Genomic DNA, 13,987 nt, shown 5'->3' on the forward strand with positions numbered 1-13,987 from the left:
CTTTTGAAAGTGCTGAAGAGCAAAGATGTCAGCTTGAGGACTAAGGTGTGCCTGACCCAAGCCATGGTATTTTCAATAACCTCATATGCATGAGAAAGGTGGACAGTGAATAAGAAAGACCGTAGAAGAATTGATGCTTTTGAGTTATGGTATTGGAGCTCACTGAAAGTGCCATGGGCTGCCAAAAGAATCAACAGATCTGTGTTGGAAGAAATGCAGGCAGAGTGCTCCGTGTAGGCCAGGATGGCCAAACTTTGTCTCTCATACTTCAGACATATTGTCAGGAGGGACCAGTTGCTGGACAAGGATATCATGTTTGGTAAGGTGGAAAGTCAGAGAAAAAGAGGAAGACTCCCAGCAAGAAGGATTGGCAAAGTGGCAGCATCAATGGGCTCAAGCATGGCAACAATTGTGAGGTTGGCCCTGAACCGGGCAGTGTTTTGTTCTGTTGTGCATAGGGTTGCTATGAGTTGGTACTGACTCAATGGCACTTAACAACAACAACAACAGAAAAAGACACTAGAAAAACAGAGAGATAGACAAATTGCAGTCCAATTGTCTACTACAAGAACAAGCAAGCTGTTCACCTGGGAGCCATCAAGGCAATTTGTTGAGTTCCCTAAGAGCAAACCCCCTTCTAGGACTAAGACTCAAGGGGAATGCACAATCAGGCATGTGGTCTGACTGGTGATCACGTTGGTCACCAATGAGAGGAAGGGGGGGGGGGGGGGAACAGCAATGAATATGTGAGCTAAGTCTGACCACATGCAATAGACTCCTGTGAACCCAGGTTGAGATATGGCAAGTATGGCAAGACCTGGGCCCAGAAACAGTGACATAACCACAGAGGACTAAAGTGGAGAGTGTAGCATCCATCTGATATGAAGTGAGGAGAGATGCACAAGAACACCCATACTTGCTGATAATACCCACTTGACCTGGCTTCAATGGCTGGATGATCAGAACTCAACTCGAAAAAGAAAGAAGAAGAAAAAAAGAGTGATCCGCTACAATTTGATGAACTTGACCTATACTTACAGATGTAGTAGCTCAAAAGAGGGAACAAATCTTTACAGCGAGGATCACTCCCACCCCCTCAGGACACAGGGTTGACTGGGATGGGCAACTTAGACATTGGCTACCCAAAATGGGGGGTCGGGGGGCTATAAAGGCAAGAAGTGACTGGCTTACAAGTTTTCAAGAGGGAGCCTATGTCCAGAGGGTGCAGGGGAAGGTAGAATCTCCACTGAGTGGTTTCCTATCTGTTGGGATGGAGTTAATGAAAGGAGATGGGGATAAGATTCTTGTGGTACAATAGTGAATAATTGCTATCAGGACTGACTGTGAGGGTCGGAAATGTAAAGGTCGATGTTTTGTAACAAAAGGAGGGGAGTGGTTGATTTTGCAGTCCAGGAGTGGTGGTCCTTGGGACCATAAAGTGAGAAGAGCGGAGTGTGGGATTCTACCCAGAGAAGCAGTGACGCCAGAGATGGAGGCAGAGATGATGACATGGAGAGACTGGGTACTCTGGACTCAGGGAGGGAGAGGGGCTGTGTGCTGACAGTCAGGGGGCAGGCTTCTGGGGTGTACCCTTTGGTTGTTTGATGATGCATGGAGGGGATTATAATCATTGCAATGAAATTCCCCATGTAAACGATCTCATAAGTCACAATAAAAACTTAAAAAAAAAAATCAATGAACATTGTTCAACACACACACACACAAAAAAACAAAGCAAACCAGAGAGATAGTAAATGATGAAAGAGCTAGTTGGTGGTGGTATGTTGTGGAGTTGGTTCCAACTCACAGCGACCCTGCATAGGGTTTCCAAGGCTGTAAATCTTTACGGGAGCAGAAAGCCTCATGTTTCTCCGGTGGAACTGCTATAGTCTTGAACTGCTGACCTTTAGGTTAGCAACGCGAATCGCTACCACTATATGACCAGAGTTCCATAGACAGAGACTAGAGAGTGGTGGTGGTAGTGGTGGTGGCTATGCACTGTGGAGTTGGTTCCAACCCACAGCGACCCTATACAGGGTTTCGAGGCTGTAAATCTTCACAGGAGCAGAAAGCCTCATCTTTCTCCCATGGAACAGCTGGTAGTTTTGAACTGCTGACCTGGCAGTTCTCAGCCTGATTCGTACTAGGGAGTAGTAAAGAAAAATCAAGAGGAAAAAAAGAAAATGAAGAGGGGGAAATGAGAAACAGAAGTAAAAATGGAAATGGAGACAAAACCAAGGGGAGAGGAAGAAGGAGAAGAAAGAATAACAAACAAAAACAATGAAATAATGAAAGGAAAAAACAAGTGTTGGAAGTATTGGACCCTTTGCAGTCTCGTGCTTTATCCCACAGCATCACACTCTGTTAGGATCAGAGGACAGCTGGGGGCATGTTGGCTGATTATGAGTGTTCTTACTAGTCTACTGCTAGCCTGGAGGCTCTGTTGGCTCTGTAGTTCTGGAACAAAGCCCACCTGAATCCAGGTGCCAAGCAGGTACAGCTGAGACCCACCTCACATGCAGAGAGCAGGGTCTGTGCTGGGGGGTAGATGAGGGTAGGGTCCAGCCACACCTCTGATCTCCAGGGGAGTGTGCGGAACAAGAACAAGGAGGAACCCCACCTTTCTTGTCACCCATGTGAATGTTTACTAACAAGCCACTATCTGTCTTCATGTTGTCATTGTTGTTAAGTGCCGTTGAGTCGGTTCCTACTCACAGCTATCCTATATAGAGTTTCCGAGGAGACGCTGGTGACCTTGAACCACCAGCCTTCTTGTTCAAGCCGACCTTCCCGCAATGCCACACCAGAACTCCCATCTGTCTTCGTAGCTGCTCACAAACGTTCAAGATGACTGCACCTTTTCTGGCCAGAGGTCCCTTCAGCAGCCTGTCTCCTTCTTTCACTGCCCCTGCTCAGCACCTCTTCCAGTAAGTATTTAATCCACTTTCCTAACCTGTCCTCTAAAGTTTAACCTTCCAGAATTATCATATCTGTTTCACTTAGCTTTCCATAACTTAGGTGTAGAAGGTTTGTGTAGCATGTCTGCCTAGTCCACCTAGCATCTTGCAGGAAGTCCATTGTAATCATTTTTAAGTGTACAGTTCCGTGAAATTAGCTACACTCACCATGATGGGCATATGTCAATATCTATTGCCACAAGTTTTTTCTGTCATTCTATATGGAAACTCAGTGGCCGTTAAACAATGTTTCCCGCATTTCCCTTTTTTCTTGGACCCTTAGTTATGCAGTGGTTAAGCCAGATCTCAGTGGTTTGCAATTATCAGCTGCTCAATGGGAGACAGATGTGGCAGCCTTCTTATATAAAGATTGTTGTTGTTGTTGTTATGTGCCGTGGAGTCGACTCCGACTCATAGTGACCCTGTACAGGGTTTCTGAGGCTCTAAATCTTTATGGGAGCAGAAAGCCTCATCTTTCTCCCATGGAATGACTGGTAGTTTTCAACTGCTGATCTTGCGGTTCGCAGACCGATTCATAGCCACTAGCTCTGGTAGCATAGCAGATATATTGTGAATGCCTTCCAACTTGAGGGGATCATCTTTTGGCAATGTATCTGATTATGTTCTGCTGATATTCACAGGTTTTTCAGCGGCTAACCAAAGTGGTCCTCCTCTATTTCTTCCTACTCTTTCTTAGTCTTAGGCTCTGCTGAAACCCATCCACCATGGATGATTATTTAAAATACTAGCAGCATAGCTTTAAAAATACTGGTGGTATAGCTTTCAGAATCATAGCAACATACAAGCCAACACAGTACAACAAACTGACAGATGAGTGGTGGATCTCATTGTAGTGTCTGTTTATTTTTATTCATGTGTTTATACTTTGCTTTATCCCATGAAGGATTGGAGAAAACTTACAAAATATATATAGAATACAGCAAAGGTCAAGTAAACACTTAAGGGAATTTGAGAAAAAGGAGACTAATGTCAAGAAAATAAGACAGGGGTCAAAGTGGCATGAAAAATGACTTGGTGAAATGAGGGTAACAAGTTTCCTATAAGCATTCTAGCAGCAAAGGCAAAGAAAAAGAACAAAGGCTATTACAATGTGCACAGTGTTTGTTGGATAAAAGCAAATCAGAAGTATTGTTTTTCCTGAAATTGGATGGTTGATGTTTCCATGGATTGTTATGAAAAACTACATTAAACAATTACATGCAAATATATAAGTGATAAATGGATTGAGGATATATTATGGACCAACAGCTGTGTTGTTGTTGTTGTTAAGTGCCATGTATAGGGTTTTTAAAGAGTGGCTGGTGGGTTTGAACTATCAGCCTTGTGGTTAGCAGTCCAGTGCTTATCCTATAGCACTACACCAGGACTCCAAGCACTGTGTTGTTATTAAATGTTGTCAAGTAGGTTCTGACTCATAATGACTCTGTATAGGATTTATGAGAATCAACTTGTGGATTTGAACTGCCCACCTGGTAGTTTGCAGCTGAGCGTTGAACCTATAGCACTGCACCAGGAGTCCTGAATATTTCTGGATATGTGGTGTCATAGATTGTTTTATGGCTTCCCAAAATATCTGTCAACTTGTCAGAGTCATGATTCCCCGTGGTTTGGCAGTTACGTAAAGATGTGGCAGTTATGTAATGATTCCCTATGATGTAATCTGATGTGATAGCCCAATAAAAGGCTTAAGAGTTGGTTGCAATACTCTTGATCGCATCGCAACACTGATCCAATGTAAGGGAGTTTACCACAGATATGTCCTACAGCACCTTTTATCTTACAAGAGATGTGATTCTGAGGGCTATGCCACTGTATTTTAAATAACCAGCAGGTTCACCCATGGTAGACAGGTTTCAGATGAGTTTCCAGACAAAGACAGACTAGGAAGAAAGAGTAACGAACTACTTCTGAATCACTAGTCACTGAAAATCTTATGAATAGCAGAGAAACACTGTCAGATACAGTGCCAGAAAATGAGCCCCTCTGGTTGGAAGTCACTCAGAATGCGACTGGGGAAGAAACGCCTCCTCAAAGTAGAGTTCACCATGATGACATGAATAGAGTTAAGCTCGTGGAAAAAAACCCCACAGAACCTTCATTTGCTGATGGGACACAACTCAAAATAAAGAAAAATCGCTGTAAACATTCATTGAAAATTGGAACATGGAATGTACAAAGCATGGATCTGGGAAAATTGGAAGTTGTCAAAAATGAAATGGAAAACATAAACCTTGATATCTTAGGCATTAGTGAGCTGAAATGGACTGGTATTGGCCATTTTGAATCTGAAAACCACATGGTTTACTATGCAGGGAATGACAAATTGAAAAGGAATGGTGTTGCATTCATCGTCAAAAAGAACATATCCAGATCAGTCATGAGGTACAATGCTATAAGTGATAGGATAATATCCATGCGCCTACAGGGAAGCCCAGTTAATACCACTATTATTCAAATTTATGCACCAACCACTAAAGCCAGTGAGGATGAAATAGAAGAATTCTACCTACTTCTTCAATCTGAAATGGATCAAACATGCAATCAAGATGTATTGCTCATTACTGGTGATTGGAATGCAAAGGTTGGGAGCAAAGAGGAAGGACCAGTAGTTGGAAAATTTGGCCTTGGTGATAGAAATGATGCTGGAGAAAGAATGATAGAATTGTGCAAAACCAATGATTTGCTTATTTCAAAACCTTCTTTAGACAGCATAAGAGATGACTACACACATGAACCTCGCCAGATGGAACACATAGAAATCAAATTGACTACATCTGTGGAAAGAGAAGATGGAAAAGCTCCATATCATCAGTGAAGACAAGGCCAGGGGCAGACTGTGGAACAGACCATCAATTACTGATATGCAAATTCAAACTGAAGCTGAAGAAAACAAGTCCACGAGAGCCAAAATATGACCTTGAATTTATCCCACCTGAATTTAGAGATCATCTGGAGAATAGATTTGATACATTAAACAGTAAAGACCGGAAGACCAGAAGAGTTGTGGGATGACATCAAGAACATCATACATGAAGAAAGCAAACAGTCATTAAGAAGACAAGAAAGAAAGAAAAGATAAAAATGGATGTCAGAAGAGACACTGAAACTTGCTCTCCAGCACAGAGATGTTAAATCAAATGGAAACAATGAGGAAATACAAGAGCTGAACAGAAAATTTCAAAGGTCAGCTTGAGAAGACAAAGTCAAATATTACAACGAAATGTGCAAAGATCTTGAGTCATAAAACTAAATGGGAGAACATGCTCAGCATTTCTCAAGCTATGAAAGCTGAAGAAAAATTTCAAGCCTTGACTTTCATTATTGAAGGATTCGCTGGACAAATTACTGAATGATGCAGAAAGCATCAAAAGAAGATGGAAGGAATACAAAGTCACTGTACCTAAAGGAAATGGTTGATGTTCAACCATTTCATTGGGTAGCATATGATCAAGAGCCAGTGATACTGAAGGAAGAAGTCCAAGGTGCATTGAAGGAATTGGCAAAGAACAAGGCACCAGGTATTGATGGGAAAAAATTGAAATCTTTCAAGAAAGTGAGGTGGCACTGGAGGTACTCACTCATTTATGCCAAGAAATTTGAAAGACAACTATCTGGCCAACTGATTGGAAGAGATCCATATTTGTGCCCATTCCAAAGAGAGGAACCCAGTGGAATGTGGAAATCATCGGACAATCTCTTTGATATCCCATGTGAGTAAAGTTTTACTAAAGGTAATACAGAATCGGCTGCAAACATACATTGACAGAGAAATTCCAGAGGTTTGAACTGGATTCAGAGGAAGATGTGGAATGAGGGCTATCATTGCTGATGTCCAATAGATCTTGGCTGAAAGCAGCGAATACCAGAAAGATGTTTACCTGTGCTTTATTGACCATGCAAAGGCTTTCAATTGTGTGAATCATGACAAGCTATGGACAATATTGTGAAGTATGAGTATTCTGGAACACTTAATTGTGCTCCTGAGGAATCTGTACCAAGATGGACCAAGAGGCAGTTGTTCAAACAAAACATGGGAACACGGAATGGTTTAAAATTATGCAACCTGTTGTTGTTGTTAAGTGCCGTCGAGTCGGTTCCGACCCATAGCGACCCTGTACAGGGTTTCCGAGGGTGTAAATCCTTACGGGAGTAGAAAGCCTCATCGTTCTCCCGCGGAGCGGCTGGTAGTTTCGAACCGCTGACCTTAAGGTTCGCAGCCCGATTCGTAACCACTACGCTACCAGAGTAAATAATCTGATGATCTGGGTTATATGATGAAAAATGTGGCATTAGGATTGGAGGAAGCTTCATTAACAACCTGCAATATTCAGAAGATACAACCTTGCTTGCTGAAAGTGAAGAAAACTTAAAATATTTACTGATGAAGATCAAAGACCACAGCCTTTGGTATGGATTGCATCTCAATGTAAAAAAACAAAACTCCTCAACACTGGACGAAGAAACAACATTCTTATCAATGGAGAAAAGATTGAAGCTGTCAAGGACGTCATTCTTCTTGGATCAACCATCAATACTCATGGAAACAGTAGTCAAGAAATCAAGAGAACAAACAAGATGGCAGATCAGGTGGAAGTGCAGTGAAGAGCTCCATCAGCAACAACACAGAATACCGGACCAAGCAGGCTCAGGAATTGGTGCCAGAACTCTGAACCACATATAAAGGAATATTTAGACGGTGGGAAGGCTTACAGCTAGGGAAATTTGTAGCAGAAGCAAGAAATCCATTGCTTTCTAATTCAAACACTCAGCTGCTCTCGGAGCTGCTATCTTGGGCGAGACCAAGTGGGGGAAGGATCAGAGCAGCCACAGGCACCTGACAGAATTGTGGAGATAAAGAAAGAAGAGTGAAAAGGGAAGCCTATCTCCTGATCACATCTACCTGGAGAATCAAAAAGCATAAAAAAGATCAAAATACATAAATATTAAGGCCACAGGTAACTCCTGAATATTCCAAAAAAAACAGAAGCAGATGACCATATCAGCACATATCCAGATAAAGTGACTGAGGCAAATGAGCTGGAAGTAGACCTACACTCCATACCGGAAGATGGGTTGGCTTTGGAAATGCCTGATAAGGAATTCAGAAAGATGATTATAAAACGTATCAAAACACGATACAATGGAGTTGAGGAAAATAAGGAAGAAGTCGGAAAAGCACTACAGTAACAATAAAATAAAATAAATACAGCATTGGAAACAATTCAAACCCTACAGAAAGAGGTCCAAATGATTAATAATAGAATATCAGAAATGGACAATACACTGAAATGGCAAAGGAGTAGAATTGAAGAGATAGGAGCTAGAACTGGTGAGCTAGAAGATAAATCTCTCAAAATTTCTAAGATAGAAGAGCAAACACAAAAAAGGATTAAAAATTCTGAAGAAGGCCTAAGATTCATGTTGAACAATATGAAAGGAATAACTCAAGAATTATTGGCATTCTGGAACAGGAAGAATCACACAAGTCCACAGAGGAAATAGATGAAGAGCTTCTGGGAGAAATTTTTCCTAACATCCTGAAAAGTGAAAAGATAAGCATTCAAGAAGTTCAACGAAGCCCAGGAAGTATAGCCCCTAAAAGACAATCACCAAGTCATATAATATTGAAGCTCTCCAAATTCAAGGAAAAGGAAAGAATCCTGAAAGGAGCTAGGGAAAAGAGAAGTTTAACATACAAAAGCAAGCAAATCAGATTAAGCTCAGGTCTCTCAACAGAAACTATGCAGGCAAGAAGGCAATGGGGAGACATATATAAAATTCTGAAAGAAAAAAAACTGCCAACCAAGAATCCTCTAAACAGCAAACTTGTCAATCAAATATGAAGGTGTAATCAAAACATTCCAGGATAAACAGAAGCTAAGGGATTTTGCCAAAGACAACCCTGCTATGAAAAAATCCTAAAGGAAGTTCTGTCAACTGAGAACCAACAAGAACAGACAACAACCAGAGAATAATGTATGTGGCAGCATCACCCTAAACTCAATAGACAAATGGAAGAGTCAAGAACAGAATAAAATGATAAGAACAGAGGATCTGGGAAGTCAGTCTATGATCAAAACAATTACAATGTGAAAGAAGGTAAGCACAGAGGAACAGAGATCCAGGTGGTGAGAGGGTCAGGTAGATTACAGGATAAACTAGACTATCTTAAATAGAGGGAAGAATTAATGGAATATAAGGTAACCACAGCAATGGGGTTGGGGTGGAGGGTTTAGTTCGAGTGTTGGGGAGGGCAATACAAGAAGGGGGAGGAGGCAGAAGAATAAGATAGGGGAACACTGAGACAGGTTTGCACATCCTAAGTGGGACAGAGGTAAATAGTGATGCATGCTCAACCTTGGAACAACAAGGCTCTGGGATACAGGGATCCCAAATATAGTATATAGCTTGAAGACGGGAAATAATACTAAAATGTTTGACTGTCTTATGAATATTAGTTTCCCTTGCCTACTATTGTAAAATAGACACTTGAGTGGGATAGCAAGGAATGCTGGGAAACATGATTAGAGAAAACTTATAAGCCCGTCTTCAGCCTATACCTGATTGGAATACCTAAAAGAGGTTCTGCAACTTGCCCGGTGAAATAGGCTTCTTGCAAAGCCTTTACAGAGTATAGGGCTTTAGGTGGAATCCTGAGTCCCATCTAGAACCTTATGAGGTGGGACATTCCCACTAGCAAGGACAAGCAGACCAGCCTGGAACAGCTACATTGACAGAAGATACATCTTCAAAGAAAGATCATCAGGAAAAACCCAAAACAAAAATGTTAGCATGACTGGCTACTACAAGTATAAGCAAACAGTTTGCTAGGAAGACACCAAGGCAAGCAATCAAGTTCCTTCAGGACAAACTCCCCTCTAAGACTGAAACTCAAAGGCAACATACGAACAGGCATGTAAGCTTGCTGGCGACCACATTGGTCTACTGGTGAGTAGAAGAGTAGGAAAGACAGCAATAAAGAAATGGGCTGAATTCAACCACAGTCCATTGACTCCGTTGACCTTGAGATGAGAGAGAGAAAAGGAAGGGCTGGTTGGTCCAAAGTGCGGTGACACCTGAGAACACTTGAGCCCATGAACAAGGACATAGCCACAGAGGGCTAGAGCTGAGAGTGAAGCATCAAGCTGATATGAAGTGGGGAGATGCACAACACCCAAAGTTGCAGACAGTACTCATTTGACCTAGCTACAATGGCTCAATAATCAGAACTTGGCTTGTGAAAGATTACAAAAAAAAGAAAAAAAAAATTTTTTTGATAAAGGAAAGAATTGCTACAATTTGATGAACCTGACCTATACTCAGAGAGGTAGTTACCCTAAATACCAACAGAAAGGGAAGGAGTCTTCACATCAAGTATCAATTCAATGCTATCTCCTCTGTATACAGGGTAGATAGGGACAGAAGCAGCAACACCAGAGACGGAGGCAGAGATGGGGGCATGGAAAGGGGGAGTAGCTGAGGACTCTAGATTTATGGGAAGAGAGGGACTAAGAGCTGGTGGCCAGGAGGCAGACTTGCAGAATATGCCCTTTGGAGATGTGATTTATTATATATGCCTGAGTGGTTTTTTTGTTTTTCTGTTTTTGGTTTTTCTTTTGAAAAGGCTAAAGTGGATTGAGAGAAATACTGTTAACTGATGGTACATGGAGGGGATCATTGTAATGAAACAAGGTGTATGATTTGTTGAATGTAAAACTGATGACGTGCCCTGTAAACTTTCACTCAATCCACAATAAAAACCTTGAAAAACAAACATAAAGAAATCAAATGATGAATTGCATTAGGCAAATCTGCTGGATAAGACCTCTTTTTAAAGTGTTGAAGAGCAGAAATGTCAGCTTGAGGACAAGGTGCACCTGATCCAAGCCATGGTATTTTCAATAACCTCATATGCATGTGAAAGCCTGAAAGTAAATACAGAAGACTGTAGAAGAATTGATGCATTTGAGTTATGGTGTTGGAGAAGAATATTAAAAGTATCATGGGCTGCCAAAACAATCAACAGATCTGTCTTGGAAGAAGTGCATGTAGAGTAGTACTTGGATGCCAGGATGCCTTTCATAATTCAGACATATTGTTGGGAGGGACAAGTTGCTTGAGAAGGATATCATGTTGGGTAAGGTGGAGGGTCAGAGAAAAAGTGGAAGACGCTCAGTGAGATGGATTGGCCAAGTGGCAGCATCGATGGACTCAAGTGTAGCAACAATTGTGAGGTCACCCAGGACTGACCATTTTTCATTCTGTTGTGCATAGTGTCGCTTTGAGTCAATACCAACTCGATGGCACTTAACAGCAACAACAACAACAATAGATAGGAAGACTTAACATTGTGAAAATATCAACATTACCCCAAACAACATATAGATGTAATGCGATACCAGTCCAGATTACAACATCCTTCGAACAGATGGGAAACTAATCATACTATATTTGCAAAGGAGACAGAAACAAAATAAGCAAAGTATTTCTAAAAAAGAAGAACTAAGTAGGAACCCTTTCATTTCCCAGTATGAAAACCTGTGCCTACATAACCACAGTAGACAAAACAGTCTGGTACAGGTACAATAAAAGACACGGATACAATGGAACAGAATTAAGATTCAGAAGTTAATCCACCCACCTTTGGTCAGCTGCTACGACTCATCTTTCGGTTTGTTGTACTGTAGTGGCTTGCATGTTGCTGTGAGGCTGGAAGCTATGCCACCTGTATTTCAAATATCAACAGGATCATACTTGGTAGATAGGTTTCAGCAGCACTTCCAGAGTGAAACAGACTAGGAAGAAGGAGAGGTGGGCTACTTCTGAATGTTTAGTCACTGAATAACTTATGAATAGCAGTGGAACATTGAGAGATATTTGTTGTTGTTAAGTGCTGTTGAGTCGGTTCTGACTCATAGTGACCTTATATAGGGTTTTGAGGAGCAGCTAGTGAGCTTGAACCACCGACCTTACAGTTCAAACTGACTTTGCTTTCCAGCACATTAACTCACAGCACCACACCAGGACTCCATTGAGAGATATAGTGCTGGAAAATGAAAATATTATGAGTAGTAGCAGAACATTGCCAGATACAGTGCCAGAAGATGAGCCCTTCAGGTTGGAAGTCACTCAAAATACAACTGAGGAAGTGCTACCTCCTCAAAGTAGAGATGACCTTAATGACATAAATGGAGTAAAGCTTTGGGGACCTTCATTTGCTGATGGGGCACAACTCAAAATGAGACACAGCTCCAAACACCCATTAATAATCTGAACATGGAAAGTATGAAGTATGAATTTGGGAAAATTGGAATTTGTTAAAAATGAAGTAAAGATTAATATCCTAGGCATGAGTGAACTGAATAGGACTGGTATTAGCCATTTAAAATATGACAATCATATGGTTTAGCATGCCAGGAATGACAAATGCAGGAGGAATGGCGTCACATTCATCATTAAAAAGAACATTTCGAGAACAAACAAGATGGCAGATCTGGTGGAAGTGCAGTAAGGAACTCCATCAGCAACAACACAGAACACAGGACCAAGCAGGCTCAGGGAATGGTCCCAGAACTCTGAACCACATATAAAGGAATATTTAGAAGTTTGGAGGGCTTACAGCTAGGGCAATTTGTAGCAGAAGCAAGAAATCCATTGCTTTCTAGTCTGGGATGCTCAGCTGCTCCAAGAGCCGCCATCTTGAGTGAGACCAAGTGGGGAAGGATCAGAGCAGCCACGGACGCCTGACAGAACAGTGGAGATAAAGGTGTGGACATTCTTTTCTTTTGGTAGCTCTTCATTGGTCCCTTGCTGTCTGTGCACCTCCATTCTGGTGACTATAGGGGTGCCTGAGCTAGTGGACACCCCAGCAGCACCCTCGGAGTGTTCTACTACGCATGTGCACAGATCTCCTCGAAATTTAAAGAGACAGTTTCCACTTAAAAGCAAACGGCCACAGCTGGCCCTGAACTGTTTATAACTAAAAAAAAGGCCTGAATGGGGATTGTGGAGTGGGACAGGTAGACAGAAAAAGAAATAGGCTGAAAATTAAATCCTAAGTTACATCAAAACAAGTAACAGTGGCATCTTGAAATTTCTCAAGAAGAAGAGTGAAAAGGGAAGCCCATTTCCTGATCACATTTACATAGAGGCAATCAGAAAGCATAAAAAACACCAAAATACACACCCTTATAAGTATTAAGGCCACAGATAACCACAGATAACCACAGATATTTTTTGAATATGCAAAAAAACAGAAGCAGATGACCATATCTGTACATATCCAGAAACGAGATAAAGTGATTGAGGCAAATTAGCTGGAAGTAGACCTACACTCCATACTGGAAGATGGAAAGGCTTTAGAAATGCCTGAGAAGGAATTCAGAAAAATGATTATAAAATGTATCAAAACACTATATAATGGAGTTGAGAAAAATAAGTAAGAAGTCAGGAAAGCTCTACAGGAACAATCAAATAAGAGAGATACAGCATTGGAAACAATTCAAAACCTACAGAAAGAGATTAAAACGGTTAATAATAGAATATCAGAAATGGACAATACACTGAAAGGGCAAAGGAGTAGAACTGAAGAGACAGAAGCCAGAACTAGCGAGCTAGAAGGCAAATCTCTCAACACTATTAAGCTAGAAGAGAAAGCAGAGGAATAACTTAAGAATTATTGGCATTCCAGAACAAGAACAATGACACAAGTCCACAGAGGAGATAGTTGAAGAGCTTCTGGAAGAAAAATTTCCTAACATTCTGAAAAACAAAAAGATAAGCATTCAAGAAGCTCAATGAAGCCCAGGATGGATAGACCCTAAAAAACAATCACAAAGACATATAATAATCAAGCTCTCCAAAATCAAAGATAAGGAGAGGATCTTGAAAGCAACTAGGGAAAAGAGAAGTTTAACATACAAAGGCAAGCAAATCAGATTAAGCTCAGATTTCTCAACAGAAACCATGCAGGCAAGAAGGCAATGGGGAGACATATATAAAACCCTGAA

This window comes from Chrysochloris asiatica, unplaced genomic scaffold (assembly GCF_000296735.1).
Source record: "Chrysochloris asiatica unplaced genomic scaffold, ChrAsi1.0 scaffold00122, whole genome shotgun sequence".
Classification (NCBI taxonomy): Eukaryota; Metazoa; Chordata; class Mammalia; order Afrosoricida; family Chrysochloridae; genus Chrysochloris; species Chrysochloris asiatica.